General features: G+C 45.8%; 1 protein-coding gene across 5 annotated transcripts in view; it reads right to left on the bottom strand.

Annotated features, from left to right (window-relative positions):
- Positions 1-19,015, bottom strand: part of MVB12B (multivesicular body subunit 12B) — a 263,743-nt gene that overhangs the window by 210,937 nt on the left and 33,791 nt on the right. The window contains exon 3 of one of the 5 annotated variants that reach the window (XM_032418693.1): positions 16,201-17,294. The exons of the other annotated variants lie outside the window; for them this stretch is intronic. The gene's annotated coding sequence lies outside the window, so the exon portion shown is untranslated. The remainder of the gene's footprint in view (positions 1-16,200; positions 17,295-19,015) is intronic. 5 annotated transcript variants of the gene reach the window in all.

Genomic DNA, 19,015 nt, shown 5'->3' with positions numbered 1-19,015 from the left:
GATAGACATTAAACAGATAATGACACCAATAATTATGCAATTACAATTGTTATAAATGTTATGAAGAAGTCCACGGAGGATATGAGCATTTATAACCAGGGACACCTGACTTTAGAGGGTGGGGGCGATGCCTCTAAGAAAGCAGCATTTCAGCTGAGTTTCTGGAAGGACATGTACGAACTGGCCAGGACCAGAGAAGGTGGGGGGAACGGAGAGTTTCAAGACAGAGAAAATAGCTGGAGCCAGGCCCGGAGGCAAAAAGAACTTGGTGGGCTGAGCCTGGGCACAGCAGGCCAGGAGGGCAGGGAAGAGGAGGCGGCCAGCGCATGCCTGGCACCGCTGTTTGAACGAGTCTCCCCGCATCCATGCTGTCAGCCCAGCCAGAGGCTCCTGGCCTGGGTGGCAGGGGCTGGAGCCAGGGGTTGTGGGTATTTTGTCTCTGGCGAGCCAGCAACCCCGTGCTCCTGGGTCAGGAGGAGGGAGGTAGCAGAGGACGTGCACAGCACACTTTTTATATATGTAGGGCCATAATATTTAAGTGTCTTGGCTGTAAGCCTGCGACTAGGTCCCCCGACAGCCCAGCCTTGCTCCGCACGCTCTAACAGCTGTCTGTAAAACCCGTTTATGGAGCCTCCATAAATTTCCCAGCTGCTGCAAACACAGGGCTGGGGACAAAGAGTCGGTGGGAGGGAGGCGTGGGAGAGCTGCTTCAGCGTCTCTGCTGGCTCGTCCTCTGGGCCCCGGCTTGCCCCCTGCCCACCCGGGGCTGCCTTACCCTAAATTCTTTTATTGAAGCTGATCTTAACATCGACCCCGTGGGGCCTGGCTGGGCAATCCGGCTCAGCACGGACGCAGGCACTTTCAAGATTGCAGCAAAAGGTACAGTAAATCAGAATTAAGTGTCATGATAGTGATTTGAACTGACACTGTTTTCACCTTGTCCATTTACTGGGAAATATATAACAGGAATAGATTGAGCCTGTCATATTGTACCTGAAAAATACAGCTGTTAGGGTAGGAAGGCAGCTGGCACCAAGGCAGGGTCCCAGGGGACCATGGGGTGTATGGACGGGTGGAGGGGACTTGCTGTCCGCATCCCGCTGGGGTGAATGCTTGTCCTGGGAACACTGGGAACCCGAGAGTGCTTTTCTAAGGGCCTGTTTAAGGCAGAACCAGCCTGACCAGGCTCCCAGGCTGTGTCTCAACTGCTACAGGGACCCTGGGCCATCTTCGTTTCCCCAAGGGCCGAAACCACTCAGACTACAGGGCATTTTTAAAAAACTTTCTATTGAAGTATAACATAGATACAGAAAGGTGCACAAATTGTAAGTCTATCGCTTGATTTATCTTCCCCTAATGGAATACACCTGTGCACCCAACACCCATATCAAGAAACATTACAGAAACCCCCAGATGGGCCCCTGTGCCCTCCCTCCAATCTCTGCCCCGCCCCCCACAAAGGGAGACCACTATTCTGATGTCTCAAGCTGTGGACTGATGGTGTATGTGGCATTTTAACAAGGGCATTTTTAAATTCCCACCCGTTTTTTTGGCCCTCAAAACAGGAACCTCTCAGCTGTAAAATAACTTATAAGGAATATGAGCAACACATCTTGAGCCCAATTCAGAGACAGGGCAGGGGTAGGGGTGAACAGCAGGGGAAGGATCTGAGATGGATGTGAGATGGCAGGGGTGGGGCAGGAGTCAGAGGTAGGGTAGGTGAATAGGGAGGGGTGAGGCTCAGGACTGGAGTGGGATGAGGTGGGGATGGAGGGTCCAGGAGGGGCCGAGGCTCAGAGATGGCAGAAATTTCATGATTGGGATAAGTAGGTTCAGGAATGGGGATCAGCAACAGAGTAAGGGTCAAGGATGAATTGAGGGTCAGGTTCAGGGCAAATTCAGAAACGGGGTGGAGCCACGAGCAGGAAGGGCCCAGGAAGGACAAGCTCTTTGCAGCCAGGACTGGGGCTGATTCCCTCTCCATCAGGCCAGCCCCTGGCAGCCCCAGGAATGGGGTGGCTCTGCCTCCTTGCCCCTCCCAACTGAAGCCCTCCTCCCCCAATCCTGACTGGGTGAAGAGCTGATTTGCGGCTACAGCGCCCCCAGCAGGTGGCCTCAGGTATTACTCTTACTGCCCTGCACTCTGGCTCTGGGTCTGCTCAGATTTGGCTACCACCCTCAGCCTCCTTTTTCCTGCTGAATTTGAACTCTGCCCTGAACCCACTCTGCTTGGCTGGGGCTTGAACCCCCTGCATAATCCACGCCAAGTCACATCCCCAAAAGTCACAACTGCTCCGGGAGCATCTGGTTGCTGGCTGGAGACCTCCTGTGAACCTATCGTCCTGGTGCTACTGTCGACCTGTTGTTGAAAGACACCTCTCAGGCATGGACAGCTGTCCTTCTTGACCTCCACCTTCAAGCAGGTCCAACACACCACGCACTCAGGGACCACACAGCTGCCTCCTTCACACAGGACACCCCTTGCTTCCTTCTGGCCATTTCCTTTCCACCTGCATCCACTTCCTGACCCCGCCTCCTGCTAATGGCTCCTCAGGAGGGCCACTCTCTTTGCCTCAGCTTTGGCCTTCAATGCTTTGACCCTTAGCCCTAGATTCTTTCCACCTTTGGCCACCTCAAGGGTCCTCAAGACCCAACACTGGGGAGTTGGACTGGCTTCTCCCTGTGTTAGGGCAAGACAAGACACCCTGCCCCCTTCCTCTTGACAAAACATCCCTTGAGCACCTGTCCCCACCCCCACTCTCACTGAAGCACTGGAATCCCCTCGTTTGATGTTGTTTCCCCATGAGGCTGCAAGCTCCGTGAGCGCAGGGATGGTGCCTGGCTCATGTATTCTCAGCACCCTCCTCCGTGCCTGGTGCAAAGGCACTACTTTACAAGTATCAGTGGAAGGGTCAGATGATGAATGGTTAAAAGCACAGGGTTGAAGGTAGAAATCTCTAGAGTTGAATCTGGACACCCCTATTTGGAGTATCATTTAACTGTTCTTGGCCTCACTTTTCCCATCTGTAAAATGGGATAATGCGGGGCGCCTGGGTGGTTCAGTCGTTAAGCGTCTGCCTTCAGCTCAGGTCATGATCCCGGGGTCCTGGGATCGAGCCCCGCATCGGGCTCCCTGCTCCGCGGGAAGCCTGCTTCTCCCTCTGCCACTCCCCCTGCTTGTGTTCCCTCTCTCACTTTCTCTGTCAAATAAATAAATAAAATCTTTAAAAAAAGATAAAATAAAATGGGATAATGCTACCTTATTCCATAGGACTCTGAGGATTGAAAATAATAATGCATTATCAATGTTTGGCACCATGCATGGCACATGGTGAGCATTCAGTAAATGGTACCGGTTATTATTTTGTTGTTCCTCTTACTATGGCAACGACCACTGGTGTTTCTATTCCTAGAATCACTTGGTCCCAGCATCCTCCACAGAGCCTTTGAGGTCCTATGTTGCCTTCAACAGGCATCTGCTCACAGCCTTGGGCTACAGGCCTCCGCCCTCCTTGAGTTCATTGGATCAAAGCCTACACAAACGTCAGCAGACCCTGCCCCTTCCTTCTGGTCCCCAGGACCCTGGTGTCTGTGGCAGGGCTGGAGAAGGCCCGGCCCTCGCTTCCCAGGGCCCTCTCTCCCCATCTGCTGGGCATTGACCTGGCCTCCCCATGTGCGCTAGAGTCCAGGGCCAGCGGGGGAGCAGCACCGAGAGGGGGACCAGGACCTGCTGGCCAGCTGGGAGAAGCTGCAGTTCTGCTGATGAAGAGCCCTTATCGACCTCCCTCTGCAGACACGGGCCGCATCACTCACAGACCCTAGGACGGGAGCCCATTCATCTGGGGCACAGAATGCGAGGGGGCTGGGATTTCTCATTCTAGGGCAACACGGAGTTCACATCAGGAAATATTAGTCTGATGAGTTCCCTGTGAGTAGAAGGACTGTCAGGCATTAATCACAGACTGAGGGGGAGGCAGCGGTGGGCCGTTGGTCTAATCCCCCAGGGTCTCATCCTTTCTGGGAACTTCAGAATCTCACAGGGCCTGAAGACAAGGGCGGAAATGACCCTTGAAGAGCCTCCAGCTGCTCTCTATCACTCTCTAAGCCCTTTCTGCCTGGGCCCAGAGCCCTCTGTGAGGACTCGGGCAGGTGGCTTCACTCCCTGAGTCTCAGTTTTCTTGTCTATAAAATGGGATGGGAAGGACCTCCCTCCCCAGGTGACTATGAAGCCAAAAGATCTTGCATGTCAGCTGCCTGACTCGGTGTCCTGTATACAATAGGTACCCCATAAATGCTGAAACCAGATTCTGCCTCTTCCCTCCTCCTTCTCTACTGAACACCACTGGATGGCAGGACCTGCTTTATTTCTCATCTCCATGAGGCCTACATGCTGATGGATACATGAATGCATGCATGAATGCAAGGACAGATAGATGGATGGACGCAAGAAATCCAGCCTCTTGATTGAACACTGTTTGCAAGCAGTGTTCCTTTGGCAAAAAACAGGGCTGGTGCACAGTCCCTAACACTCTACAAAATGTCTTCCCTCCCCTTTCCTGTCCTGGTCCACCTTTGCACTCCTATAATGAAATGATGTGCTGCATGAGATGGCAAGGGATACTGTGTCAAATCAGATCACATCACTCCTCTGCTCTAGACCCATCTGTGGCTCCCCAGTGCCTTTGGGTTCAAGCCCCAAATCCTTGTCTTGAGCTACAGGGTTTGGGCAACCCCTGCCTGTGGTTGCCCACCCCACCATTCACTCCCTCACCCTCTCTTCCAGCCAGGCTGGGCTTTTCCCCTGTCTTGAGCACGCAATGTCCTCCCCGGCCTCGGCTTTCTGTTGTGCTGGCCCTTGTTCACAGCTGTGTCTCCTGAACAAACGGTGTCCTGTCCGGCTTCTAGGCTTTGGAACATAGCATCAGGACCCCTTGGGAACCAGCCCCTCCACTTCATGAGCCTAGCACAGGGTGTCACCCGAAGGCTCCATAGGGACAGGAGGCTGAGAAAGCTGGCCATGAAGGTTTCCTCAGGGCCTCCCACCTGGGCATCTGGGGTAACGGAGACATCCAGCCCCTGAGACTTCATGGGTTCAGACTGGAGTCCTATGCGGGCCAGGCAGGTAGCGGTAGACAGTCTGGCCTGCACCTGCTACTGGGTTCCAGGGCTGGTCTGCTATCTGGGCCTGGCACTGGGTGGGCCTTGGGAGTTCCAGGCACCAGCCAAGCCCACCTGGGGGGCCAGGTGCCCTCTCAGCCCTTGTCCTGGTAAACCGGAGCCCGCTCCTGACTCAGCCCCTGCTCGAGCTAGCTGTATGTGGGCAAAGCACCTACCAGTTTACCTCAAATTTCTGAGGACCACTACCCTCTGCCTGGTCCCAGCCCACAGGGTCATGCTCAGCCCCGCCGTGGGGGTAGACACCTGGGGAGCCCTGAGGGCTTCCCCTGCAGCCCTTGTCTCCTTACTGTGTAGCTATGAGAGGTCACTGCTTTTGGTACCGAGGAGCTGCCCCAGGGAGGCAGGGTGACTGCAGAGGTGAGTGTGACCAGAGCAGAGGGTGCTGAGCCCGGCATGTTTTACAGCTCGGCCCAGACAGCTAATGGCCTCTGTGACATTGTTGCTCCACACGGCGGCCTTGGAGCAGTTATAAATCAAGGGGCACCTGCCCAGCAGCCCCGCCCCCCTCCCAGATCATGTCCCGGGAGAGGAGCATTACCAGGAGGTTTGGGGCTCTTGGCCAAGGGCTGCTGAGTGGCCCAGCAGTGTCCACCCAAACCAGGCTTAGCAAGGATGCAAAAACCTAGGCCAGGCAAAGGCAAAGCATGTGCACACAACACATGCAAGGCAGTGGGGGGTATTCATTCACGTCCCTACACCTGAGCATCTGTATCTTTGTGTGCGTATATGTGTGTGAGAGAGAGAGACTATGTAAGCCTGTCTGTGCCTGTGTATGTCAATATTTGAAATATATGGATTAGTGGACATATGTTTAAAGATAAGCATTATTGTGTGAGTATATCTGTATTCGTGTGTACTCTACAAGTGTGCGCAGGAACTATGTAATCGTTATGTCTGTTCATGGATGTTTCTATACAACTCTGTTTCTCCACAGGTACCTCGTGAGCATTTGTGTGTGTTCCTCTGTGTGAGTGTGCATTTGTTGCACAAGCACATCTAGGGGATGCGTCTACATCATTTTATTCAATAAGTATTTATTGTACACCTACTCTGTGTGAGGCTGTGCACTTTGTGCTAAGGATACAGTGTTGAATAGACAAGGTCTCTGCTCTGGGGCACCTTACGTTCCAGCAGGAGAGACAGACAACAAACAAGCACTAAGGAGAAAATTAAGTTGGGTCAAGGACAGAGTCTGACTAGGTGGGAAGCTAAGTTAGAGTGGGCAAAGAGGGCTTCTCGATGGAGGTGGCATTGAGTAGAAGTGTGAATGATTAGAAAAAGCCATGTGACAATCTGGGGGAAGAGTGTTCAGATTATGGGAAGAGCCCGTGTAAAGGTGCTGAGCTGGGCAGAGCAAGTGGGCAAGTGGTGGGAGGCAAGGATGGAAGGCACGGAGGGGCCAAACCATGGAAGGCTTATAGACCTTGGTAAGAAATTTATATCTATTTCAGGAGGCAAGGAGAGCTTCAGGCAAGGCAATGGCCTGTTCTGATTTTAAGTCTTTATTTTTTTTTTTAAAGATTTTATTATTTATTTATTTGACAGAGAGAGGCACAGCAGAAGAGGGAACACAAGCAGGGGGAGTGGGAGAGGGAGAAGCAGGCTTCCCACCGAGCAGGGAGCCCGATGCGGGGCTCGATCCCAGGACACTGAGATCATGACCTGAGCCGAAGGCAAACGCTTAAGGACTGAGCCATCCAGGCGCCCCCTGATTTTAAGTCTTAAAACACTTCCTTTGGCAGTTCTTTGAGAACGGAGTGTAGGGGGAGGGGAGAAGCGGGGACCAGGAAGGAGGTGTTCAGGGAGCACGACAGTGGTGACAGTCAACATGGTGGCAGCGGAGGGCGGGACTAGTGGCTCCTGTCTTTTCCATGACTTTTATTTTGAAAAAATTCAACTACTCTACAAAGAGGTTCACCAATTGTTGAAATTTTGTGCTATTTGTTCCTTCTTTTCCACCCCCCCATTTGAGAGTTAGTGGCAGACATCACAACACTGTGTCCTATGAGGCCTCAGAACATCTTCTAAGAGCAAGGACGTTCTCCTACACAACCACACTACCATGATCACGCCCAAGTTTAATCTAATATAAAGTTATATTTCAATGTTCCCAATTAACCCAATTCTGCTTTGCCAGAAAGCAGGGGTGTCTTGCAAGACTGATGAGGACACGTCAAAATACAACTTGACAAAGATGGCCAACTTTTGAAAATTTGAGCGTAAAAAAGAAAGATGACAAAAATGGATTATAGCACATTGAATTAAAAAATAATCCATGGATCCACATCAATACTCAAAGAGAGGGCAGGAAGAAAAGTTTTTCACAGAACAATAGAGAATAAAAATACAAGAAATGAGAAAATGAGAAAAATTATCATTTTGCAATCACCAACGTAATAATTAATTCAAAATAAGGCTCACTAATGGATGTTGAGATCATTGGATGAAATGCCGGGGACACAGAACATTCACACAATTTTAGAGTATCATTCAACAGGTTACTTTTCAATTTTGAATAGAAGTTTCCTTTACAAAGGCAAAATACGGCAGACACCACCTTAACCAAACTCAGCACTGCAAATAGTGGGATGGAGAGAGATTTTGAACACAGACCTGAGAGGGGTTGCCCTTGAATGTGGGATCGGAGAGAACAAGAAGAATCAGGACTTATTTCCCACATCTGATCTGGAAGGGCCTGATCAACTGGTTAAATGGTGGTGCGATGGGAAAGACGAGCAAGAGCCCATTGAAGGGAAAGAATCATGCCATACTGATTCTGTCCCCTTTCAGATGCCCCTACAGTTGGAGCTGTTGAATAGACATCTTAGTCTATGAACTACTGTCTTGACCATGGTTAGGAGTAGAGATAAAAATTCAAGAACCATCAGCATACAGGGAGCCATGGACAAGATGACATCATCTAGAGAGGAAGTCAACTTCTGTAGTTTTAAAATATCTCTCCCTTCCTTTCTTTCCTTTTTCCTTTTTTCTTCCTTCCTTCCTTTCCTTCCTTCCTCTTTTCCTTTCCTTCCTTCCTTCCTTCCTTTTTAGATTTTATTTCTACACAATCTCTACACCCAACGTGGGGCTCGAACTCACAACCCTGAGATCAAGAGTTGCATGCTCCACCAACTGTGCCAGCCAGGTGCCCCTAAAATCTTCATTAAAAATTTCGTGATAAAAAATATCTGTAAGTTTTATATTATGTGATTTATACATACTTAAAAGATTTTTTTTAAAAAATAGAAGTGTATGAAGAACAAACTAATAATCCCCCAAACCTAACCAATTACGTTTTGATGATCATGCCTCAAGCACCTTTCTGTTACTCTGCTTCCACAAACATTTGTATATAAATGTATCATATCATACATGGGGTCATCGCCAGACACTTTAAACACTTTTTTTTTTTTTTTTTTTAAATCTTACCCGCTTTTCCATTCCTTGGTCCTTCCCTAATATCCCACTAACCGATGTTAAAATGTTATGAATCCTTTCATATCCTTACGTGCCCATGCAGTCATACACATATAGGGCCTGCAGATCACTGTCTGACAAAATGATCGTATTACACATATTACCTTAATAATATTGTGGAAACCCTTACTAAGTGAATCTATTCTTCTTAATGGCTACATCTTGTTTCACAGCATAAATGTGTCATGGTTTAAACACTATCTATAGACACTGTCTAGTTCTATGGGACAAATTTTTGTTTTTATTTTTGGAACGGGGGACAAATTCTTATGAATGAGATGATTGGGTTAAAAGATACGTATATTTAAATTTTTCAACAGATTTTTTTTCATACTGCTTTCCATAAAGGCAGCATCAATTCTCTTTCTTACCAGTTAAATATGAAAATATACTTTCCTTCCACCCCCATCAGTAGTAGGTGTTAACATTCTTTTGAATTTTTGCCAATCTGATGGGCAAGGAGTTCGTTTAATTTGCATTTCCCTGAGTACTAGGAGGTTGAGCCATATGTTTATTGGCCATTTGGGTTTACTCTTCTCTGAGCCTATTCATATCCTGGGAACATTTTTCTACTGGATGCGTCATCTTTTTCTTAACAATTTGTAAGAGCTAGAAATTAACTCTTTACCTATCTTGCCATGAGTCCCAGCAAATATATTCTCCCAACTTACTGTTTGTCTTTCAATTCTGTTTCTGGGAATCTTTAGCCATCTAAAAAAAGCTTAAATTTTATGTAGTCAGAGAGTATCACCTCCACTAATGACAGAATACCTTGTAAAAGATTGTCTCTCTGACAGATAACAACTACGAATTCTGGACAAAATACTTAAAAGGCTATAGAAAGGGACTGAAAGTGATGTGATCACAACCAGGTAGAAATTAGAGAGACTAACACTTGCAAGGGAACAACATTAACTGAGTTTCTCATGTTTACATCTTTGTGCCTAAGGCCAGGCCCCAGACAGTACCATGTGAGTCGGCTAAAACTTGGATAGAAATCTGAATTCTTGCTTGTTGAGGAATCAGAGGACAAAATGTGGGGCTTCCATAGCAGTTGGAAAGTGATCCCAGAAAGTAGAAAGCCATACCTGGGTGATGGAGGGGATGCTCCAAAGTCTGCTTATAAACTTCCCCCAAACATCAGAGTGTTTTCTGAACTATGAATTCAGTGGAGAAACTCTGAGAAGCCTAATCAGGCTTCTGAACAGAGATTTCAGCTGCTGTCTAAACAGAGGGGCATGAGTTTATAGTTTGAGCTCAGCCAAGTTAACTGCCTGATGAAATAAAAAATCAATAGTCTTCCAGAGGAACATAACAGAATCCAGAAGCTCTACAACTTACCATTGATAGTATCTAGGATTCAATCCAAAATTACTAGACATATGAAGAAATAGGAAAATATGACCCATATTCAAGAGGAAAGGCAATTGTGGAGACCAATCTCAAGGTAACTCAGATCTTGGAATTGAGAAACAAGACCTTTTAAAGCAGCTGTTATAACTGTGTTCAAGGACATGAAGAAAAATATATGCTAGTCATGAATGATCAAAAAGAAAACCTCAGCATAGAAACAGAAGATAAAAATAAGCAAATGGGAATTTGAGAACCAGATATAACAATATCAAAAAAATTAACTGGATGAGATCAAATTTTATGTTAAAAATGAATTTTTTTTATAGACTCTAGGTTTCCTGTCATGGGTAAAAATATCCCTTCTAATCCCTGGATTATGCATACATTCACCTAAAATTTCTCCTAAGGTTTTTATATTTTATTTTTATATTTAAATCTTATTAATCTATTGGAATTCAATTTTTTATACGGTGTGAGGTGAGAATCCAACTTCACTTTCTTACACATAGATAAGATGATTTTTCCAGCATTATTTATTAATTAACCTTTTTTGTTCTTACTGAGGTAAAACATTCATTATATATTGAATTCCCATATATACTTGGATGTATTTATGGGCTTTTTATTCTGTTCCAAAGTTTTCTGTCAATACAATAATCCTATGCCAATACAATATTATTGGATTCTGGTGGCTTTACAGTATATTTTAATATCTATAAGGCAAGACCTCCTCCTTTAAATATTTTTTGCCCATTGTCAGACATTAATTCTCCCACATGGACTCTCCCATCATGATCATTCGTCCAATTAAAAAAAATACTATAGGGGTGCCTGGGTGGCTCAGTTGGTTAAGCGTCTGCTTTTGGCTCAGGTCATGATCCCAGGGTCCTGGGATCGAGCCCTGCATTGGGCTTCTTGCTCAGCAGGGAGCCTACTTCTCCCTCTCCTTCTGCTGCTCCCCGTTTGTGCTCTCTGTCAAATAAATAAATAAAATCTTAAAAAAAAAACAAATAAAAATAAAAATGGTACTATAATAGGAATTACCTTAAATTTATACATCAGTATTGGGAGAATGGACATTTTTATATTAAGATTTTCCATCTAAAAATATTTGCCATTTTCTCATACTATTTTAAATTTTTAATAAATTTTCATAATTCAGTGGTTAGGGAGATTGACAAGAGATTTTATATATTTATGTATTGTCTGAGGAATAATGAGAACATATTTTTGAAATAACTTCAAATAATTCTTTCAATAAAGTAGTATATGTTTGGGGCGCCTGGGTGGCTCAGCCGTTAAGCGTCTGCCTTCGGCTCAGGTCATGGTCCCAGGGTCCTGGGATCGAGCCCCGCATCGGGCTCCCCGCTCCGCGGGAGGCCTGCTTCTCCCTCTCCCTCTCCCACTCCCCCTGCTTGTGTTCCCTCTCTCGCTGTGTCTCTCTCTGTCAAAAAATAAAATCTTAAAAATAAATAAATAAATAAAGTAGTATATGTATGAAGCTGATTGGTGGTTTCATGATATTTCATTACTTTATCAATACTGTTGGTATGTCTAAAAAAATTTATTTAAAAACATGAAAAAAGGCTAGTACATACATGGTGAAATTTTTTTTCAGACAATGCATAAAACTATAGAGAAGGAAATAAATGGCATCTAAAATTCCACTAAACAGTGATAACCACTTCAACTATTAACTTTTTGTTCTACTTAGTTTCAGACTATTTTCCTATTTTTTGGTATATACGTAAAAACATACAAATATGAATATATATGATTTTTATAGCTATATATGTGTGTGTGTGTGTATATATATATATATATATATATATATATATATATATCTAAGATGTGTGCAAATATCCAAGATATGTATGTATGTATCTAATGGTGTATGTATCTAATACACACACACATACATACACACTCACCCCCAAATGGGCTTCTACTGTTATAATTTCTAATAGTGGCTTTTTTGCATGATATATCATGAACATCTTTCCATTTCCAAACATACATATTATACGGATGCATACTATTTTCCTTAAATCCATTTTGGTTTTTTGAAAATACCTTTACTATTAGACATGGAGATGTAGATTTTCTATTTTCTACCATTGTAAATACCACTATGAAATTTGCTTTCTTGTCCTTCAACATCTGTAGGTAAATTCTTAGAAGTAACTTCTAGGATTCCCTACCTGTTCTTGAGAAACTCTACCAACAGGACAGTGGAGTTGAGGAAGTAGCCAGTACAGACTAGAAGTCTGATTACCTACCAGTGCCAGAAATTCTCCTTAGGATAGCAATGCTTAATGGGCATTAAATAGCGGTAGGCCAGAGTGTGGTTCACAAACGCGTCCTCCAGACTTTCAAAGATGAAAGGGGAAAAAAAAAAAAAAAGAAAGAAAGGAAAGGTACCTCTCCTTGAATACTTAATACATTCCAGAAAGTTTATATTCATTATTTCCCTTAGTCCTTATAACAGTACTTCGAGTTTGATACTGTAACTAGACCCATTTCACAAGGAAATGGAGGACCAGAGAAATCAAGACACGTGCTCAAGGTCATTTCCTAGGCTTAGAGTGGTTGTTGTGCTGCCACAGACAGCTCAGTAGAGCCCTCGCCTGGAATTATGAACACAGGGTCAAGAGAGATACTCAGGATCTCATCCAGGTGCATGAGGAACTAAAACTGAGGTACTCTGGGATCTTCCATCCAGGAGGCCCAAAAATATAGCTGGGTCCCTGCATGGGCCCCAGAGTACCCTCTTCTGGAGCTGTCCCAGGTTGGTCTGGGGCTTCTGTTCATTGCTGCCCCCTACACATGCTCATTGGCACCTGCGAAACCACTGGCCATGGGGTCCAGAAACAGGCCAAAGACAGACCCGCACCTGAGGAGCTCCCAGTCTGGTAAATTAACACTAGTCAGAATTCACTGGCCGCTCCCTGAGGCCAATGATTTGGCATGAATTTGCCAAAGAACCTGAAGTCCCTTCCGAAGCCCCACGGGATGGCTCTGTCTGCCCCTTCCTCAGCCCCAAACCCACGGAGTCTCAGGCCACCATTCCTAGGAGACTCAGTGTCTGCAAGTTTACCTCCAGGAAAGGGGACTCTGGGGGAGGGGCTGCTTGATGCTGAGCCCCAACTCCTTCTCTAGTCTTTCAATCTTCTCCTGCTGCCACACCACACAGTCCCAGGGAGGTGGCTGTCCCTTTAGTCCCTGAAGCCCTCTGCCCTATGACTGCTCCCCACACCCCTGGCACAGAATTTTCCCTTAGTCTTGGTTGAGCCCCTCAGATAACCACAGGGAGGTGAGGAAGGCCTGGCCTCTGAGTCCCACCCTAATGGTCCCTCACTACCATCCATGCTTCCTCCAAGAACTGGCAACATCACAGGGGCCCTATGTTAGTTTCCTAATGTTGTTATGACAAATGCCCACAAGCTCAGTAGCTTAAACAACACAAACTTACTATCTCACGGTTACGGAGGTCAGAGTCTGGAATGGATTTCACCGGGCTAAAATCAGAATGTGGGCAGGACTGCATTCTTCCTGGAAGCTCGCAGGGAGAGGTCTTTCCTTGCCTTATCCAGCATCCACAAGTTGTCTGCATTCCTTGGCTCATAGGCTCCTTCCATCTTCAAAGCCAGCATCACATCGCTGCCCCTCTGCTTCTGTCGTCCTATCTCCTTCTCGACTCTCCCGGTTCTGTTTCCCTATGACGATTGTGGTTACACGGGACCCACCCTGTTCATCTCAAGATCCTCTGCCCGATCACATGTGCGATGGCCCTTTGCCAGAAGGTAACATATTCATGGGTTCCAGGGATTAGGACCCGCACACCTTGGGGGGACCATTATTCTGACTACCATAGCCCCCAATTCCTGGCTTGTTTGCTCAGGGTGGGACTGCTTTGGTGACACTGTGACAGATCAGGTTTCAGACCCTGGGGGCAGAGCCATGGCCCAGTAATCTCAGGCTCACTAGCTCAATTCTAGTTTCTGGGCTGAGAAGACGCCTCTTCCCCAGGGGACAGATGCCAGTTCAAAAACGGAATACTCCTGGGGTGCCCAGCTGCCTCAGTCGGTAGAGTGTGCGACTCTTGATCTCAGGGTTGTGAGTTCGAGCCCCATGTTGGGTGCAGAGATGACTTAAAAAAAAAAAAAGAACAGGACCCTCCCTTAGGACAGGACAGCTCAGTGACTGGAGCACCAGAGAGCAGGCGTACTCCCAGACCCTTGCACATGCAGACATGTGCACACCATGTGTACATGCAGTTGTGTGTGCGTACATGAACGTGTGAGTGTATGTGAATGTCAAGGTGAGGGTGCACGTCTGCATGTGAGTATATGTGTGTAAGAGCTTTTTAAAGAATGAACAGAAGGCAGCCAGTTTACCACCGCAGAGGACAAACATAATTCATCTCAGGGGAGATGGCTCTTTGTTTCGAAAAGTACATTACTGGCCCCCTTGAGTGTTGTAAGAGGCCTGGCAAGGCCTGGAAGGCAAGGGATGGAGTGGGAGGTGAGGAGCACAGAAAAAAGACAAAAGGAGATGGGAGGAAAGGCCAGGGAGCAGCAAGAGGACCCAACCGGGAACAAGACAGGGGTTCCACGGAAAGTCATGGCCGGTGCAAAATTACACTTCTGAGTTTTAACCTGCTTCCTGTTGTGTTCTGTAACTGTCCCCACTGCCCCAAGTCTTCAGGAGAGTCTGTTCACACAGCCCAAGTTGGAGGGCAGAGTCATAGGTAGGGGCTGGGAACAGTGGTGAGGGCGGCTACAGAGCATGGCGACCTGGGAGTCTGTCTGGGACCCAAACACTGGGGGAGACCTTCCTCAGCATGTGGGATGTGAGTTTACATGATCTATAATGTAAAGTAAGGGATAATCTGTGGGCACCTGGGCTATAATGTGTCTGTAAGGACACTGTGACCCTGTGGATAGGTTTACATCTGTGCCATCTGGAACCAAGTTAGACTTGGCGTCAATCTTACACATCAGCTACTTCCCTCTCTTGTTCACTCAGTCCCTCCAGGGCACCTGGATTGGATTGTCTCCCATGGGGATCTCATCTGCATTAACAACGTTAGTCACTACCTGTCCCTGGATATTTGATCTGAGTTCAGAGATATGTTTACAACTGTCTACCTGTCATGTCTTTAATGTCCCCAAAGCACCTCTATTCAACGTGTGTCCAACTGAACTACTTTCTCCTCATGACCTAGTTCTTGGCCAGGATTCTCAGTAGACAGCCCCACTGTCCACTCAAAACATAGAAGCAAGAAACTGGGTCACCGCTGGGTATCTGTCTTTCTCAGCATCCCTTTATCCAGCCCACTGCAAGTCCCATGCATGTGCCTTCCTAAGCAAGTGCATCCATCCATCCAACCTCTCCCCATCTCTGCTGCCACCAGCCTAGTCCAACAAACTTGTTTCCCACCTGCATCGCTGCAATTTTCTCCTAACCCATCTCCCTGTGGCCTTGACCTTCTCCAATCAGATTTCCACTCTGCACCACAGTGAAATCGCAATTTAAAAAATTACATCCAAGGGCGCCTGGGTGGCTCAGTTGGTTAAGCAACTGCCTTCGGCTCAGGTCATGATCCTGGAGTCCCGGGATCGAGTCCCACATCGGGCTCCCTGCTCGGCAAGGAGTCTGCTTCTCCCTCTGACCCTCTTCCCTCTCACTCCCTCTCATGCTGTCTGTCTCTCGTTCTTTCTCTCACAAATAAATAAAAAAAATCTTAAAAAAAAAAAAATTTAAAAAATTACATCCAAGTACTATACGCAGTGGTTAAGAACAATAGATCTCCACCCCATATTTACTCCAGTCCCCTTAGCCCTCACCCCAGAGGCAACTTCCAGCCCCTTTAGCTACTATTTACAGTACCTCTGATACCTTCTGATAACACGTTCCCATTTCTGTCTCTTGACATATAGATCTTAGACGTTATTAATTGTTGTGATAGGTGAGGGTTTAGCTCACAGAAAACACTATTTAAATATTGTTCATTGAAGAGCGAAGTAGCGTATTAGGGTTATATTTTCTTTTTGGATATTGTGTTCCCCTGGAACTTCTACCTGCCCTTTGCCCTTGTGTTATTTGCCATTTTCCTATGTGTATTGTCCCCATCCCCACCCCCATCGTGCTTTCTATTCTGTGACATTGTCCCTTCCAAGGAGACTCCACCTCCAATGTGGCCGGTTCCTCCTTCGATCCGCTGCATTGCCTCTTCCCTAGAATGTCTCTGCTGCTCTTCTGGGTTGGTCCATTGTTTCTGGGACATTACACATTCCTTTCCCTTGGTTTAATCTGTTATTTTTGCTGGAGCACAGTCTCAAGCAATTTCTCTTAAAAAGGATGCACTGGAGGTAAATTTTCGGAGATGATCTTTCTTCTTACATAGATCAAGTTGGGCCAGGCATACAAATTCTCATCGAAAATCATCCTCAAAATTTTGAGGACACTGAAAATATTGTATCTGCTATTGTTAGGAGAAATTCAATGCCATTTTGGCACTCGATCCTTTCCAGGTCACATGCATTTCTCTTCCTCGGAGGTTTTAATGGCTTCTGTTTCTGGTGTTCTGACATCTCAGGTCAACGTGTCTACATGTGGATTTTTATGCATTCATTTTCTTGAGCATTCAGTGGATCTATTCTGGAGACTCGTGTCCTTCCACTGTGGGAAAATTTCTTGTATTATTTCTTTGTTAATTCTTCCTCCCGTACCTCCCTCCTGTAAATTAATATTTTCTGGAACTACCATTAGTCAGTTATTGAAAACTTTAAATAAATCCTTCATCCCTATTTTCTTCTTGTATTTCCTGCCTCTTTTACCTGGCTCTTCTGTTCTGGGAGATCTCCTTGAATTTATCTTTTCATTCTATTACACTTTGTTCATTTGAGCAATTCATTGGTTAATTTCTCAGAGTCCCTTCATATTACTTGATTGTTCTTTGCATTCTGTATGTAGGTGTAGTGTGGGAGGAACAGAAGTCAGTGGCTTTCCTGCCAGCTTGGTTTAGGCCCCACACGTCCCTCCCACTTTCCTTTGCACACGGTGGGGTCTCTGAGATCAAGGCTCTCTCAGGTTCTGTGGGATCGAACCATTTTGTAAAGAGAGCCCTTGGACTGCACGGAAGCCGCAGGTCCCTTGAGTGGCTCCATCAACACCTCTCTCCCATCCACTTCTTAGCTTCCAGAAATTCGTTGAAAGGTCTGGCCCTTGATATCTCTTCTCCTGGTTCTTTTCATCACCGTGAGTGCATATCCTTTTTATTTCTTTCCATGCATGTTTGGCAGCATGAGGAAAAAAGGGAGATAAATGCACACGATCAGTCAGTCAGTCATCTGTAAACAAAGGTCCGGGCTGATATGTATGAAATGCAAAACAGATCACATCACCCCTGTCCCGCCCTCCACTCCCACCCCAACTTTCATTTAAAACACTTTCATGGTTTCACTGTTCCCTGACATGGCCTGTGGGCTCTGCTTGGTTCTCCCCCACTTACCTCTTCAGCCTCCTCTTGCTGCAGCCACACTGGCCTCTTGCTCCTTCTTCCTTCACACTTTTTATTGAAGTGTAACACACACAGAGAAAAACGCACGTGTCCTAGGTATACAGCTGTAAGAATGTGAACAAACCGAAAACACCCATGTGACCAGTCCCCAGAGCACGAAACAGAGATTCACAACCTCCAGAAGCCAACTTTGTGTCCCGTCTCTCCTTCCCCAGGGAGAACCATTCTCCTGACTTTGAACACCGTGGGCTAATTTTGCCTGTTTTTGTACTTGATATAGATGGAAATCCCGTGTCTATGTTCTTGTTCTGTTGGTTTCACTCATAAATAGATCTATGAGATTCATGTGGGATGTAACAAGCATTATTTATTTGCATTTCTGTGTAGCATCTCAGTGTAGGAACATACGGCAATCGATCTATTTTGATGAATTCTTCCACGCTATTTACAAGCACTTAGGCAGTTCTGAGTTCTAGACTATTATGGGTGGTACAATGAGGAACATTTTAGTACATGTCTTCGGTAAACATTAAATATACATTTAGGAGTGGGTCACTGGCTATCTATATATTCAGCTTTAGTAGACAATGACAAACAGTTTGCCGGAAAAGTCCCAATATACATTCCCACCTGCAGTGCGCGAGGGTTCCCGCTCTTCACATCCTCTTCAGTGTTTGATATTTGTCTTCTTAATTTTAGCTACTCTCGTAGGTGGCAGTGGTGGTATCTCATTGTCATTTTCGTTTGCATTTCTCTGATAACTAATCAAGTCTAGTACCTCATATGTTTACCAGCCTTTGGAAAATCTTCTTTTGTAAGGTGACTTTTTTAGAAAAAAATGAATTGTCTTGTTTTTTTTCCCTATTGATTTGTAGCCATTTAAAAAAACATATTCTGAATCCAAGTTCTTTGTGAAATATTTGAGTCATGAACATCTTCCCCCACTCAGTTAGTTAGCTTTTCATTCTCTTGCTGGTATTTTTTTAGGAACAGAATCTCTTGATTTTAGTACATTCAATTTATGATTTTTTTCTCATTTAAGATGTTGTTAGCCTTTTTGTGTCCTGTTAATGCAGATTTGCCTACTCCCAGGTCACAAGACTGGTCTCTTATGTTTCCCTCTAAAAGCTTTACCGTTTTCCCTTTCACATTTAGCTCTGCAAATTGTCTGGAATTGATTTTTGCGTCTAATGGGAGGCAGGAGTCTAGAGACACTTTTTTTCACATGGATATCCAATTGCCCCAGCACCATTTCTTGAAAAGGCCACCTCTTTCCCACCAGACGATGGTGTCACCCTTGTCATAAATGTGGTAATCATCTACGTGTGGGTCTTTTTTCAGACTCTCTCCCCTTTCCACTGGTCAATTTGTTTATCCTTGTGCTAACAGCACAATGTCTGAACAACTACAGTTTTATTAGAAGTCTTGGCATCCAGTTTTGTTTCTTTTCTTCAAGGGTGCCTTGGCTATTCTTGGGCACTA

This window comes from Phoca vitulina, unplaced genomic scaffold (genome assembly GCF_004348235.1).
Source record: "Phoca vitulina isolate PV1807 unplaced genomic scaffold, GSC_HSeal_1.0 scaffold21, whole genome shotgun sequence".
Lineage (NCBI taxonomy): Eukaryota > Metazoa > Chordata > Mammalia > Carnivora > Phocidae > Phoca > Phoca vitulina.
The sequence above is the reverse complement of the archived record's forward strand: the minus strand, read 5'-3'. Positions and strand labels throughout refer to the sequence as shown.